The sequence below is a fragment of the Peromyscus californicus genome, unplaced genomic scaffold (genome assembly GCF_007827085.1).
Source record: "Peromyscus californicus insignis strain IS unplaced genomic scaffold, ASM782708v3 Scaffold_20__1_contigs__length_68692818, whole genome shotgun sequence".
Lineage (NCBI taxonomy): Eukaryota > Metazoa > Chordata > Mammalia > Rodentia > Cricetidae > Peromyscus > Peromyscus californicus.
The window spans coordinates 3,785,646-3,798,774 of NW_026294503.1; positions in this window are offsets into that span (position 1 = coordinate 3,785,646).

Below are 13,129 nucleotides of genomic sequence, written 5' to 3' on the forward strand. Positions count from 1 at the left end.
ACACAGACATGAAGGCAAAGCACTCACAAACAAAAAATAAAAATAAAATCAATTTTTAAAAAAGACTCTCACAATCCACTAATAAGAAAACAACCCCATCTTTAAAACAAGCGAAAGATTTGAAGAGACTTCTGCAAAGAGCAGGCACAAAGGGCAAACACACAGACGAAGAAATCCTCAGAGCACTTAGCAGGACGCACACCCAGTGGGACATGTAATAAAAGCTGTACGGATACACCACTCGGCAGGGGCTGCTCCACTTCTAGGTATTATGTTCCAGTAAAAGTGTAAGCCAATGGAGTCTGATTTTCTTGTCTGGACTGCCAACCTCCAAATAATGACATCGAGACTTTTTATTAATTATAAACGTTTGGCATTTAGCTTAGGTTTGTTAACAACTAGCTCTTATAACTTAATCTGTTTCTATTTATCTCTGTTTTGCCATGTGGCTTCCATTCTGTATGTCCAACTCTCTCCATGTCTCGCTGGTGTCTCTTGTACACCTAGATTCATCCCGAGTTCCTCTCTCTCCTGGGAAGTTCTGCCTATTTTCTCCTGCCTAGCTATTGATTGTTTATTTTATTAAACCAATCACAGTGACACATCTTCACACAGTGTAAACAAGCATCCTACAACAAGCCAAAATTAATATTCTCAACCCGCCAGACCTCAAAGCTAAGCCAGACCCACCTGGAGCCTCCTCAGAACAGCCGTGTGAGTCTATGGTTTGTTAAAGCTCCACAAGCCCATTTTACAGTGAGGTACAGAAGAGCTCATGTGATTTACTGAACTTCTGTACATGGAAAACAGCAGCACAGTACAGTGTAGAATATTAACTATGATCTCACAGTTGAGGCTCCTAGATTGTGAAGGACTCTCATTCTACATTTGCTAGCCCAGAAGATCCAAATTTCTACTAAGTGTCAAATTACTTATCATGTAAAGTCAAAAGCTAAACTTTTAAAAATGACAATATTAAGTTCTGAGGAAAGTACAAAGCAAAAGGAATCTAATACATTATTGAGGGCAGATATATATATTGGTGTTACTACTTGGAAAAAGGTTGACAGTTTTTTATGAAGTTCAATGTATGTCCAGCCCCACTCCCTAAGAGTCACTAATAGAAAAGAAAATGTATGCCCATATAGAGATCTGCACACAAATTAAAATTGTTCCAAACTGGAAGCAACTCAAATATCCGTCAAATTGTGATGCAGCCATACAATGAAACACTGCTAACCACCCAAACAGAATGAGCTACGTGTTTTGGGTGAATCTCAAAAACATTATGTTAAATGAAATATGCCAAACACGAAAGACTCTGGCTTGGGTATCAAGCAAAAAGATTTCTGCTTGAATGACATTTCCATGGCATTCTAAAAAAGTCAAAGCTACAGGAACCGAAATCAGTGGTTATAAGGACTAAGGTGGGAAAAGGGGACTTTGGTGGATGATGAAAATGCCATACAGCTTGTATGTATCCCAGTTCATCAAGACTTGTGAAAGCTAATATAAAAACTTGTAAAACAAAACCTCTTATCGAACATGCACCTTACTCTGTTCATTCACTTACTGGACAGTGAGGTCTCTAAGGGAGGGCGGCTTCTGTCTGGACTTCACTCCACTAGATTTCCCTGTTTGCCATGTGCCAAAGCTGCACTGATTTCCAGAATTCAAGACGGACAGGACAGTTTTCTCTGCACTCAACATATAGTCCGAGAGTGCACTGGAGCCTAATCCCATTTCTTTCTAGACTCTTCGTGGAGGAGTCCTCTACATTTGATGCTGACCTGTCTTCCGTTTGTCCTCAGCTTTCTGAATGCAAATGCCCTTTCCATGTGGTGTAACTCTTTCTGGTGGGCTATCAAAGACCTCCTGGTGGCCAAGTTCAGTAGCCGGTAACCAGTCCTTACTTCCTTCATGCTCTTCCTGGTGTCTGAACTGCTCACTCCAGCCCTTAGCCTTTCCACCTTCGCTCTGGCTGATGTTTGCTTTCTCACAGGCTACTCTTGGTTAGCCGCCGGCTTCCAGTATCCAGTAGGGTCCTAGTTCTTAGCCTTTCAATCACATTTTTCCCCTAGGAGGTAAGGAGACAAGAACCTAACCTCTTTTTCTACTGATCGGTATGCATTTTTCTTGGTCTTTTTTGAGACGGTCTCTTCCTTGTAGAACAGGAGGCCCTTGAACTGACTATGTACCCAAGGCTGGCCTTGAATTGGTAATCCTCCTGCCTAAATGTCCCCTGAGCCACCATGTCCATCTGGAACTCCATGCTTTTAAGGGGACTTCCTAGAAGTCTCACAAATACTTATTTGCATTTGAATTTAGCTACAAAACCACAAGTATACTGGGATACTTAGACCCTTTTTTCAAATAATGCAGTGGTTTGACTGTCTCCCAAATTCATAAGTTGGAAATGTAATCTTGGGTGCAGTAGTACAGAGAGGTGAGACTCGGGGGAAGTGGACTCGGCCTTCACAAATGAGCTACTGTGTCACTATGGCAGTGGGGTAGCTTTGCTGTCATGGGTTTTTGACGCAAGGATGATTCAGAACCCTCTCATGCTCTCCTGCCATTCCACCTTCCACCAGGGAGTGATGCAGGCAGAAACCCCTCACCAGATGTCAGCCTCTTAACCTTGCACTTCACAGGCGCCAGAGCTGGGAGAAATGAGTTTATTTTCTAAGTAACCCAGACCCAGGTATTCTGTTTCAGCAGCATGAAATAGACTAAGACAGGTAGAAATGTGAAAGTAGAAGTTCTTGTGGATGGTATATTTGCCAGACCACAGTTCTGTCAACCTTATGGTAAAGACTGAGAACACCAAATCCAGGTGGATGAGCTGAGCATTTATATGGCCTTAAAGTATTTCCCCACGGACTGCTTATGGCAACAAGGAGGAAAACAGAAACTCCACAGTGGAGAAAGAGGACAACTTCCTGACTGGATAATCAAGATTAACATAACCAATGAGGAGCAGGTGGTCACATCATGTGGCCTCCAGATGTGGCCTTCAGAAGGACACCGCATTGCTGATGTGGTATTCTATCTGGACATGCACGATCTGAATCAAATCACAAGGAAACATCAGACAAACCAAGACTATAAAGTAACTGACCCGTGCTTTTCAAAATGTCAGGGTCATCAAAGACCGTGAAGAAGCCAGTGGATTGTCGAGATTGCAGTGGACGGGGTGGGGGGGTGGGACACACACACACACACACACACACACACACACACACACACACACACACATACATATAATCACATACAAATGGAGACCCTGGACAGAAGCCTGCACTAATGGAAAACAAGCTGCCGTGGAGGACATGACTGAGACGTGGGGCCTGGTGTGCCCATTTCAGGTCTGCTCCCCTCCTCCATCTTCAGAGCCACTGCCTTCGTTCCATCTCTCAGCATTTTCCCTCCTTTCAGCAACCTTCTAGAACTTTCCAACGGTATGGCTAAGTTCACTGCCTTACACTTCCAATCTGTTCACACTGTCATCAGAAATCAGTGACTTTTTAAAGTACGGAGTTGACCATGATTTACTCCTAACTAGAACACACCTATGTCTTGCTATTGCCATCCCTCCTCTGGCATAGCACACCCTTCTCCATGGACATTCAGCTCTCCTTGCTGGCCATTTCCTTCCCTCAGCTCCCAAGTGGGTCCAGTCGATGGGTTCTCCCACCCTTGACAGTCATAACATGATCCCCAGCATAAGACAGCAAAGACAGCATTGGAATGGAATACGTCAGCAAGAAAAGCAGCTATTTTTAATCTTTTGACCGAGTTTGAAATATAAATCGGGGTCTCCTGTGAAATGACTCCATTGCATTTTTAAAAAAATTATCTTTATAAAAATAAATAAGTGTCTAATGCCGGTGCTAACCGAAAGGGAAGAGTAAATGAAGATGGGTTTGTTGGCTGACTTCCATCTTAAAATTTCCTGTGAAGCTATTAGATCAGCCAGCTAAGGACCTCATTATCTGAGTCAGAATTATTCTATCAACAGCCATTTCCCCTGTCACAGCTGGTGCTGAGAGCCATATGTCACAAGACTCTCTCTATCCCCAAAGTTTAGAACACTTGCTGAATGGAAAATAAATCACTGTTGTTGGATCAAGTGACCCATGGGTTGGTTCCCCCATTTTAGTTATGTGGTGAACACTCGTGGCTTTCCTTACCCACGTGGCTTTTCTCCTATTTCCCATCTGCTTACTTTCCATAATTTTGCCAAAATGTGATCCCATCATCCTTTGCAATAAACAAGGGCTGTTTCCTGGCTTCTCTTAGAAACAAGAAAGGAATTGCCTTCAGTCGTGAATTGACAGAATTTACTTATTCTGAACTTATCAAACAATAATAGCAACAAATGAGTACTTGCCTAGAATTCATGATTAATTACTATATATTAATATCTATCTCATGCATCTGTATCTATTCTCAAAGCCACATTTTAATGCATCTTCTTTAACTTTAACAGTCCTTTTCTTGAGCGTCAAGGCTGTATTAGTGGAATGAACACAGAGATAAGACTGGGAGCTTTATTGGAAGTGAGATTATGAACTGTCAGAGTGAGATCATTTGTTTTGCTCTGTGGTGCTTTGAATGAGACGTTCCTCCATAGTCTCAGGCATATGAATATTTCATCCCCAGTGGGTGGCACTGTTTGGGGAGGAAGTGTGGCCTAGGAGAAAGTGTGCCACTGGAGGCAGGCTTGGAAGGTTTAATGACCCTCTCCATTTCGAGCTTGGCTCTTTGCCTTGTGCTTTTGGTTCAAGATGTGAGCTCTCATCTTGCTGCTCCAGCTGCCATGCCTGCCACAGTGTCTGCTGCTTCCCCATGATGGACTCCCACCCACCTGGAACTGCGAGCCCAAATGAGACCTTCCTTGGTCATGGTGTTTTATTACAGCAATAGAGAAGTAACCAAGATACACTCCATATATTCTATAACGTCAGGAGGCATTCTAATTTGTGATGAAATAACCGTGTTCCTTTCCACACAGGAGAGATTGTCTCCTTTATAATTCTGTGTTTCAGAGAGGATGCTGACATGTCATTCCAGATCTATTTTGTATTCTTTAGATGCCTCTCTCTCACTCTACTTTGCTCTGTGAGTTAGAAGTCCATTATCTAATGTTTTTAGAATATGTGAAGTAATACATTACTCATGAAAGCAGCAATTGCTAAGCTACAGATCCATTTAAAGTAATCATACTTAAACTCAAAATCATCAAGGATTTATGATTGGATTCCAGGAAACTGATGGAAAAATATCTGAGTTACCCTCTTGCTTTTCCAGAGAATATCACTGCTTCATCAATGTCTGTGTAAGTTTCCAGAGTATTAACTAAGTTCTTATGTAGTTGACAGTTTCAAACACCATAAATTAACTCTCTAAATGGGGTAAATAACAGCCAATCTACCTACCTCTAAGGCTTGTGGGAAGTCTATAAAAATCATTTATAGGAAAAAGTAAAAGGGGAGATTCTAATGTTAGATGCTATTAATAAGTACAACTAGTTCCTAAACTGCAATATGATCACAGAAACATAAATTATGGAAACCATCTAATATTACCTTCTGACTACAAGGAGACATACAGTCTGCTGACATCGTGAAGAATAATTCTCAATTTCCTGGTCCCATTCTTTGTCAAAGTAAAATGAGCTGTGCTTAATAACCTGCACTGAGGTAGACCTATTGTGTGTGAGTTGGGATTCTCTAAAGGAACAAAGTAATAGAATATACATTTAGATATGCCTATGCATCTACCTATCCATCCATCTATCTGTCTATCTATCTATCTATCTATCTATCTATCTATCTATCTATCTATTCTGGCTTTGTTGTGGAATATTAGTTTAAGATGTGTTATATTTGTTTATGCTGCGGAATATTTGTTTAATGATGCAAAGATGTATTGCATTATTTTATGTTGCATTTTTTTGACTCTGTAAAGCTATGTTATTTTGCCTGTCTAAAATGCCTGATGGTTTAATAAAGAGCTGAATGGCCAATGGCTAGGCAGGAGAGAGAAGTAGGTGGGGCTGCCAGGCAGAGATAATAAATAGGAGGAGAATCTAGGATCAAAAGAGAAGAGGAAGAAGGAGCGAGAGAAGGAGGAGAGGAGGATAGCAGGGGCAGTCACACAGCCACATAGTCATACAGCCACACAGCCACACAGCCACACAGCCACACAGCCACACAGCCACACAGCCACATAGCCACATAGCCATCCATGAAGCAAGAAGGAAAGAAAGACATATAGAATAAAGAAAGGTAAAAGCCCAGAAGCAAAACATAGTTAAAGAGAAACAGGATAATTTAAGTTAGAAAAGCTGGCTAGAGTGGATATCCACACGCTCCAGAAGAGAATTTGACATTGCTGCTGCTGTTGTTGCTGTTATAGCAGTAGTGGCGGCCACCGCTGCTACTGTTTCTGGGATTGCCATTTCATCATTGCTTACTACAGCTAGCACAGTGGAGACCCTGGCAGCAAAAGTAGCTACAACAGTTAATTAATCTTTCATTCTATTGGGCATGATAAATTTAATTCAATAGTTATATACATTTCGATAGGCTTTGAAAATTATAAATTTATAAACTCAAGTTCCATTTGCTTTTGGGATACCATCTTACAAGGACTCCAATTTCCAGTAAGGCTTGTTAAGGAAGGGAATGGCTCAGTTGCCTTTAGCCTACTGGCTATGGGTGGGATAGGACCTCTGATGGTCTTTTCTGTGTCGAACACACAAATTGCAAGCCCAGCACCACTTTGAGATCTTTGGCAGCAGTTAACTCTGCAACTCACACACGATTGAGCCTGTATGATAATGAGTATTCAGAGACGGGTAACGCCTGGGGGCACTCACCAACCTAAGACAGAGCACCTGTGTGGCCTGGGCAGGCATCTCCATGATGGGTAAGGTGACCTGCTGACTTCCCATGCAACCTAAGTCAGAAGCTCATTTTTTAGTAAAAGGGGGACCTGTAGGTCCCTAGCCCCCGTTTTGGGTAACTGTTGCCTTGCTTGCTGACCTTGACCTTGATATCCTCCCTATGCTAATTCCCTGCCGGGTTCCACCCTCCTGAATGCTTAAGGGAAGTTCCTTGTCTGTGTATCCTGCATAATGGGCATTAACAGCTTAGATACAAGATTGTAAAACATAGTAGCGAACTTCTGCCCTCCGGGGTTCTCCCATTGTGCTGTAAGCCTGTATTTAAGACCTTCTCCCTCCTTCAATAAACAGCTTTGGCATTAAAAAAAAAAAGCTGGCTAGAAACAAGCCAGGCTAAGGCTGGGCATTCATAAGTAAGAATAAGAATAAGTCTCCATGTATTTATTTGGGAGCTGGGTCGTGGGCCCCCAAAGAGATAAAAAAACCAAACAAACAAACAAACACCTACATAGCTTGTTATGCTAAACACGATAGCTGAAGCCGCTTGGAGAAGAAATAGTTGATGTCATCTTACAGTCCACCATGAGGGAAGCTAAGGCAGGAACTCAAGGCAAGAGCTTGAACCAGAAACTCTGGAGGAATGCTACTTAGTGGCTTACTCCTAGGCTCATGTTTAGCTCCCTTTCTAATACAGCCCAGACCCACCTGCCTAGGGACAGCATCACCCACAGTAGCTGGTCCCTCCTACATCAATTTTAGCGAATGTCTCAAAAACATGTTCACAAGGCCAATCTGATCAAGCTAGTTCCTCAGCTGAGGTTCTCTCTTCCCAGGTTACTCTAGGCATATGTCAAGCTGACAGCTGGAATTACCTGTGGGCATATATATGTGTATGTGTGTGTGTGTACACACATTGTTTGATTGGCTTACACAGTGACTAGTTCAACAATGACTGGCTATAAACTGAAGAACCAGAGAAACCTGGAGCTACTCCAACCAAGAAGCTAGAAGCCTCAGAACAAGAGGAAGCGATGATGTGGTCCCAGTCTGAGGCCGAAGGCTTGGCAGCTTCCTAGAGAGCCAGAGGTGTGGGTCTAGATTTAAGGATCAAAGAAGCTGTAATATGATGTCTATGATGGTGGGGAAATCAAGTTTTTACTCTCAGCAGGCTCCCTCCCAGCTTTTGCTCCACTTGGGGTCCCAGCCTATTGAGTAATTCCACCTACATTCAGGTTGCTTGTTTCTCCCTCAGTTCACTCACCGCATGCCTGTTGTCTCTGGAAACACCCTCACAGATACATTTGGAGGTATGCTTGACTAATTTGCCAGGCACCTCTCATGCCAACCATTAACTACTTACTACAGGCCCAGCCTCTGTCAACTCGATTCCCAAGCACATCTTGAACCACACTTTGTCTCCAAATAAATAGCATTACAAAGTCGTAACTTTACCTAATGTGGTAGAACTGGCCTGCACACTACTGAATATGCATCCTTCCTCTAAGAAGTGAAGTTTTCTAAGTAGTTCTTTCTCTCCCCTCATAACTTAAAATACTGTGAAACAAAGCTACCAGCACCTGATACCAACACAGCAAATCAATGCTGAGACAAAGGCCTAGGACGAAAACAAAGACATCTCTTGAATATGCTCTATATAGACACAAAACCATATTTCCCTAAAACGGGACATATAACAATCAGTTTTCAGAACTGGTCACATGGTTGTAGCTAGTATTTATAACTGTATTCCTCTATTACCCATTCTGTATTTCCTCTGTCTTCAGCAAATACCTCAGCAAGCTTTGGTCCTTTATCAGGAGGGACCAGCCATCTTCAGTCCTAAAGGGTCTGGGCCATTTGTCACCGCACCTGGATATGATTTGAGTCTTGAAGTTTCTCACTGATTTTAATAATGACTTGGCCTCCTGTGCTCCAGACTGCTGTGGCCTATACGCTGGGTCCTGGAGACCTAACCGAGAGTGATGGAGGACCAAGGGAAATAGACATAAGTAACAGAATGTTGGGGTTGGGGGACGGGGGCTGTGAGCTCAGAGGGAGAGCTCAACTCGGTGAGTTTATTATGCACAGTGCAAATGAGGAGATGTGCTAGCTAACATCAGTGTAAGGGAGGCCTCCGTAGTCTCAGTGGGGGGCGTGATCATGTAGCCCTGTGGGAGGGGGAGCTGTGCTCAGTACTCTGCAGGAATTGTTTCTAGCTAAATGTCAACCTTTTGTCAACTTCCTTACTCAGGGGAAAGCCTTGCCATTCCCATGAGTCTGAGGCATTGGTGCCCTTAGCATGACTGTGCTTGTGCCGTGAAAGCTCATTTACACAGGGGTACATGTGCTCCCCACGCCAGACGCCCTCTGCCCTGGCTCCAGTGCGGAGTAGCTCTACCTACATACTTCTTTCCCAAATGTCTTTATCACCAACCTTCCTTTTTTATTTTTTCATTTTTTTTTTTTTTTTTTTGGTTTTTCGAGACAGGTTTTCTCTGTGTAGCTTTGCGCCTTTCCTGGATCTCGAGCCGTAGACCAGGCTGGCCTCGAACTCACAGAGATCCGCCTGCCTCTGCCTCCCGAGTGCTGGGATTAAAGGCGTGTGCCACCACCGCCCGGCTTCATTTTTTTTTAATTGTTGTTGTTTTTTTGAGACAGGGTTTCTCTGTGTAGTTTTGATGCCTGTCCTGGATCTTGCTCTGTAGACCAGGCTGGCCTTGAACTCACAGAGATTCCACTGGCTCTGCCTTCTGAGTGCTGGGATTAAAGGCGTGCACCACCACCACCCAGTTTTATCACCAACTTTTCAATCATGCTCCTCCTCCCAAGTCCCTGACCCTCTCACTAAACCATTTTCTGTAGCTGGGGCTTGGCGTACAGTCACACATCTGGCCATTTTTCTCTCCAAGCACAATTTATGACCAAGTGCATGTCCCACACTTCTGCCCACTGTGGAGATTCCCCTTCATCCTCCTCCTTAGGAATGTCTAGAAAGGTCCTACAATGCAACAGTTGTCCACTTTCAGGTGGTGTCTTATAATGTGTAGAACCATCTATAATGCACAGCCTATCCAGAATCTTCTCTTCCGTTCCCAGCTGATGACGATGCACACTGGGGGCCAAAGACATTGCCGCAGAAGCCGCAGGAGATGCAGGAGCCACAGGAGACGCAGGAGTCAGGACCACTTCTTCATTAACTCACTTGCACATTCGGGACCTGCTCGGGCCAATTGTGCAAATACCTCTTCTGTTTGATGATAGATTACTTCTGTGCACACCCAACTTTGTAGCTTGGTGGGTGAGATCACAGCAAATTCTGGTCCAAAGTCAAGCATTCAGTTCCCAGCAGGGCTCAACAGCAGGTCAAGATCTGTCTCTCAAAGGGAGAAGAGTTTTCTGCAATGACAGCAGGGTATTGCTCAAAAATCCCAAGGGCCTTTCCTGTGATTCACCTAGGGGAGCCTGCCAAAGACTCCAAACAGCATTTCTGTCACAGACACCTCAAGTATTAATTGGGTCTGCTGTATCAAAAGGCCCAAGGGACAAAGAAGCCTGCACAGCAGCCTGGATCTCTTGTAGACTGGGCCCACTCAAAACCAGCAGCTTTTCCAGTCATTCAACTAGGGTTTTGGTTAACACACAAGAGCAGAATGTGCTTCCTCAAAATCCAAACAGATTCATGGAGTGTTGTGCTGTTTTCTTAGTTGTGGGAGGGGCCAGGTACAACTTGTCCTTCACTTTACAAGGGATATCTTGCCATACCCTACACCATTACACTCTCAGAAATTCTGCTAAGGTGAGTCCCTTGAATTTTATTTGAAGTTTTCCCCCATCATCTGACAGACAAATGTTTTACCAACAATTCTGGGATAGATGTTCCCTCTCATCCACTTGATGCAATCATCATAATGTTACAGTGTGACAGGCCAGCATAATATTTTGTGGAAGAAATAAATGGTCAAGGTCCTGTGAAATTATGTGATTTACCTCTGAGGTAGAATGAAAGAGGACTACAGTTGATCTTACTATTTCTGGTGAGCCATATGGGCAGGTGTGGAGAGGAAAAGCAGTTGCTAGATTACCAACTCAAGCAAGGAAACCACATCTGGTATGGTGATGCAACCGAAGTCACTGCCTGACTAAGCTAATGTTAAACCACCTGGCTTTGGCAAAGGCCAAACAGAGTTAGATGGTGGGAACTGCCACTCTGGTATCTTTCAGGTCTCCATGCTGGCACTGATGTCTGTGATCTCTCTAGGGATGCAATCTTTTGTTTTAATTTTCTCAGATAGAGGCAGCTCTGATGCCTTTCCTCAATAGCCTCCACTTCACAGGCCGTAGAGAAGTGTTGTGGGGCTCTGCCAACTGCTGAGTATATTTACCTCAGTTGTGCATCCTGGGACTGAGGAAAGAACCACAGAACAGGCTCAGGACCCAGCAGATCCATTGTGGGATGGACCTTGGCTAAAACCCCAATGATCATCTGACTTCCATCAGGCCCCACTTCAACTGGAGGGCCACGGTACTGTGTGTGAGCACCTCAGGTCAACATCTGTTCAGATGAGTGTCCAGCCACGGTGCTGTGTGTGAGCTCTCCAGGTCAACATCTGTTCAGAGTGAGCGTCCAGCCATGGTGCTGTGTGATCTTTGCAGGTCAACACCATTCAGAACCAGTGCCTAGATAATGGTGCTCCATATGAGCTACCCAGGTCAACACTGTTCATAGCCAGTGTCCAGGCATGGTGCTGTGTGTGAGCTTTCCAGGTCAACGCCATTCAGAACCAGTGCCTAGATAATGGTGCTCCATATGAGCTACCCAGGTCAACACTGTTCATAGCCAGTGTCCAGCCACAGTGCTGTGTGTGAGCTCCCCAGTCAACATCTGTTCAGAACCAGTGAACAGCAGGCTAGGAAAGGTTGGTTCTTCCTTTCTTTTCCCCAGTGTGCCCTTAGCTTGATGAAAGGCTGTAGGTCCTTAGGGAAGATTGGGAGAAAGTTTAACTGTATTACTTTTTGGTGGTGCACCAGGGTCCCTCCTCGAGGCAACCTGGTCCCCCTTTCACTCAAGAAAGGGTTATGGGTCTGTAACCTGGTTCAAGACTGGAAGTTGGTTGAAGGTCATGATTCTGTTTCTACAATTCAAGACAGACATCTGTTCTCTAGAAAGAAACCACGTTTTCTGATGATTCAGATCAAGACATAATTTAGTAGGCTTCCTAGCTGTTTCATCTCTGGGAACACCATGATTAACCAGCCAAGGCCACGGGTCTACTTAATAAACAAACAAACAAACAAACAAACAAATAAATAAATAAAACCGTTCTGACCAGCGCTTTGTCCCCACTGTCCGTCACGATATTATTCATCTTGTCTTTGCCCACCTGCCATGCTTTCAGTTACACAAACTCAGTGTTTATCTTTGGGGGACAACTTAAACTTAGCTACACCAATTTCACTTCAACGTTGGGCCCCTCAGAGAAGGTTTATTACCCAGTAGCAGGTTCTAGTCACACCATTAAACTGTCTTTGACATCAGAATAGAGAGAGATTTTAAACTTAATTTGACTCCAGAACCTCAGGTGTGTTGTCTCTGCTCTTCAATCAAGTAATACGTGGCTTGAGCACGGCTTGTCTCCTCCAGTACTTGAAGTCTGATTGCCACTGTGACATGGAGAGGTAGGACCTAGGCAGGCTGTGGGGTGGAGCCCTGGAGAGTAGAGCGCTGCTTCTCTCGTCGGCATGGATGAGGCACTGCAGCATCCCAGCCTCCTCTTTTGTCTTGCACTGTGTCGTCTGCTCTGCTGGTTTTCACCAGGAGGGCCTCTTGAGGAGCCCAGGAGATACTAATGCCATGCTACTGGACTTCCCGGAACTGTGAGCCCAAGTAAACCTTTCCTTCGTAAGTTATCCAGTCTCCAGTGTTCTTTTTATTACAACAGAAAACAGACAATGATGTACTTTAAAAAAAAACAATTCCATGGTTTTCTTGACCAAATAGTTTCTAAAGAGTGTTCAGGTTTCCCCAATGTCAGTCTATTTTTTTTTCCAATTACTCTTTATCAGTGTCTGCTCTGAGCCTGAGTGATTTGGTCCAAATGTCTCCTCTCATAAAGGTCTTATTTTTTGCTTTTACTTACTATTAGTGGGGGGTGTGCATGGTGTGGAAGTGCAGATGTGTGCATGGTGTGCAAGTGCAGATGTGTGCATGGTGTGCAAGTG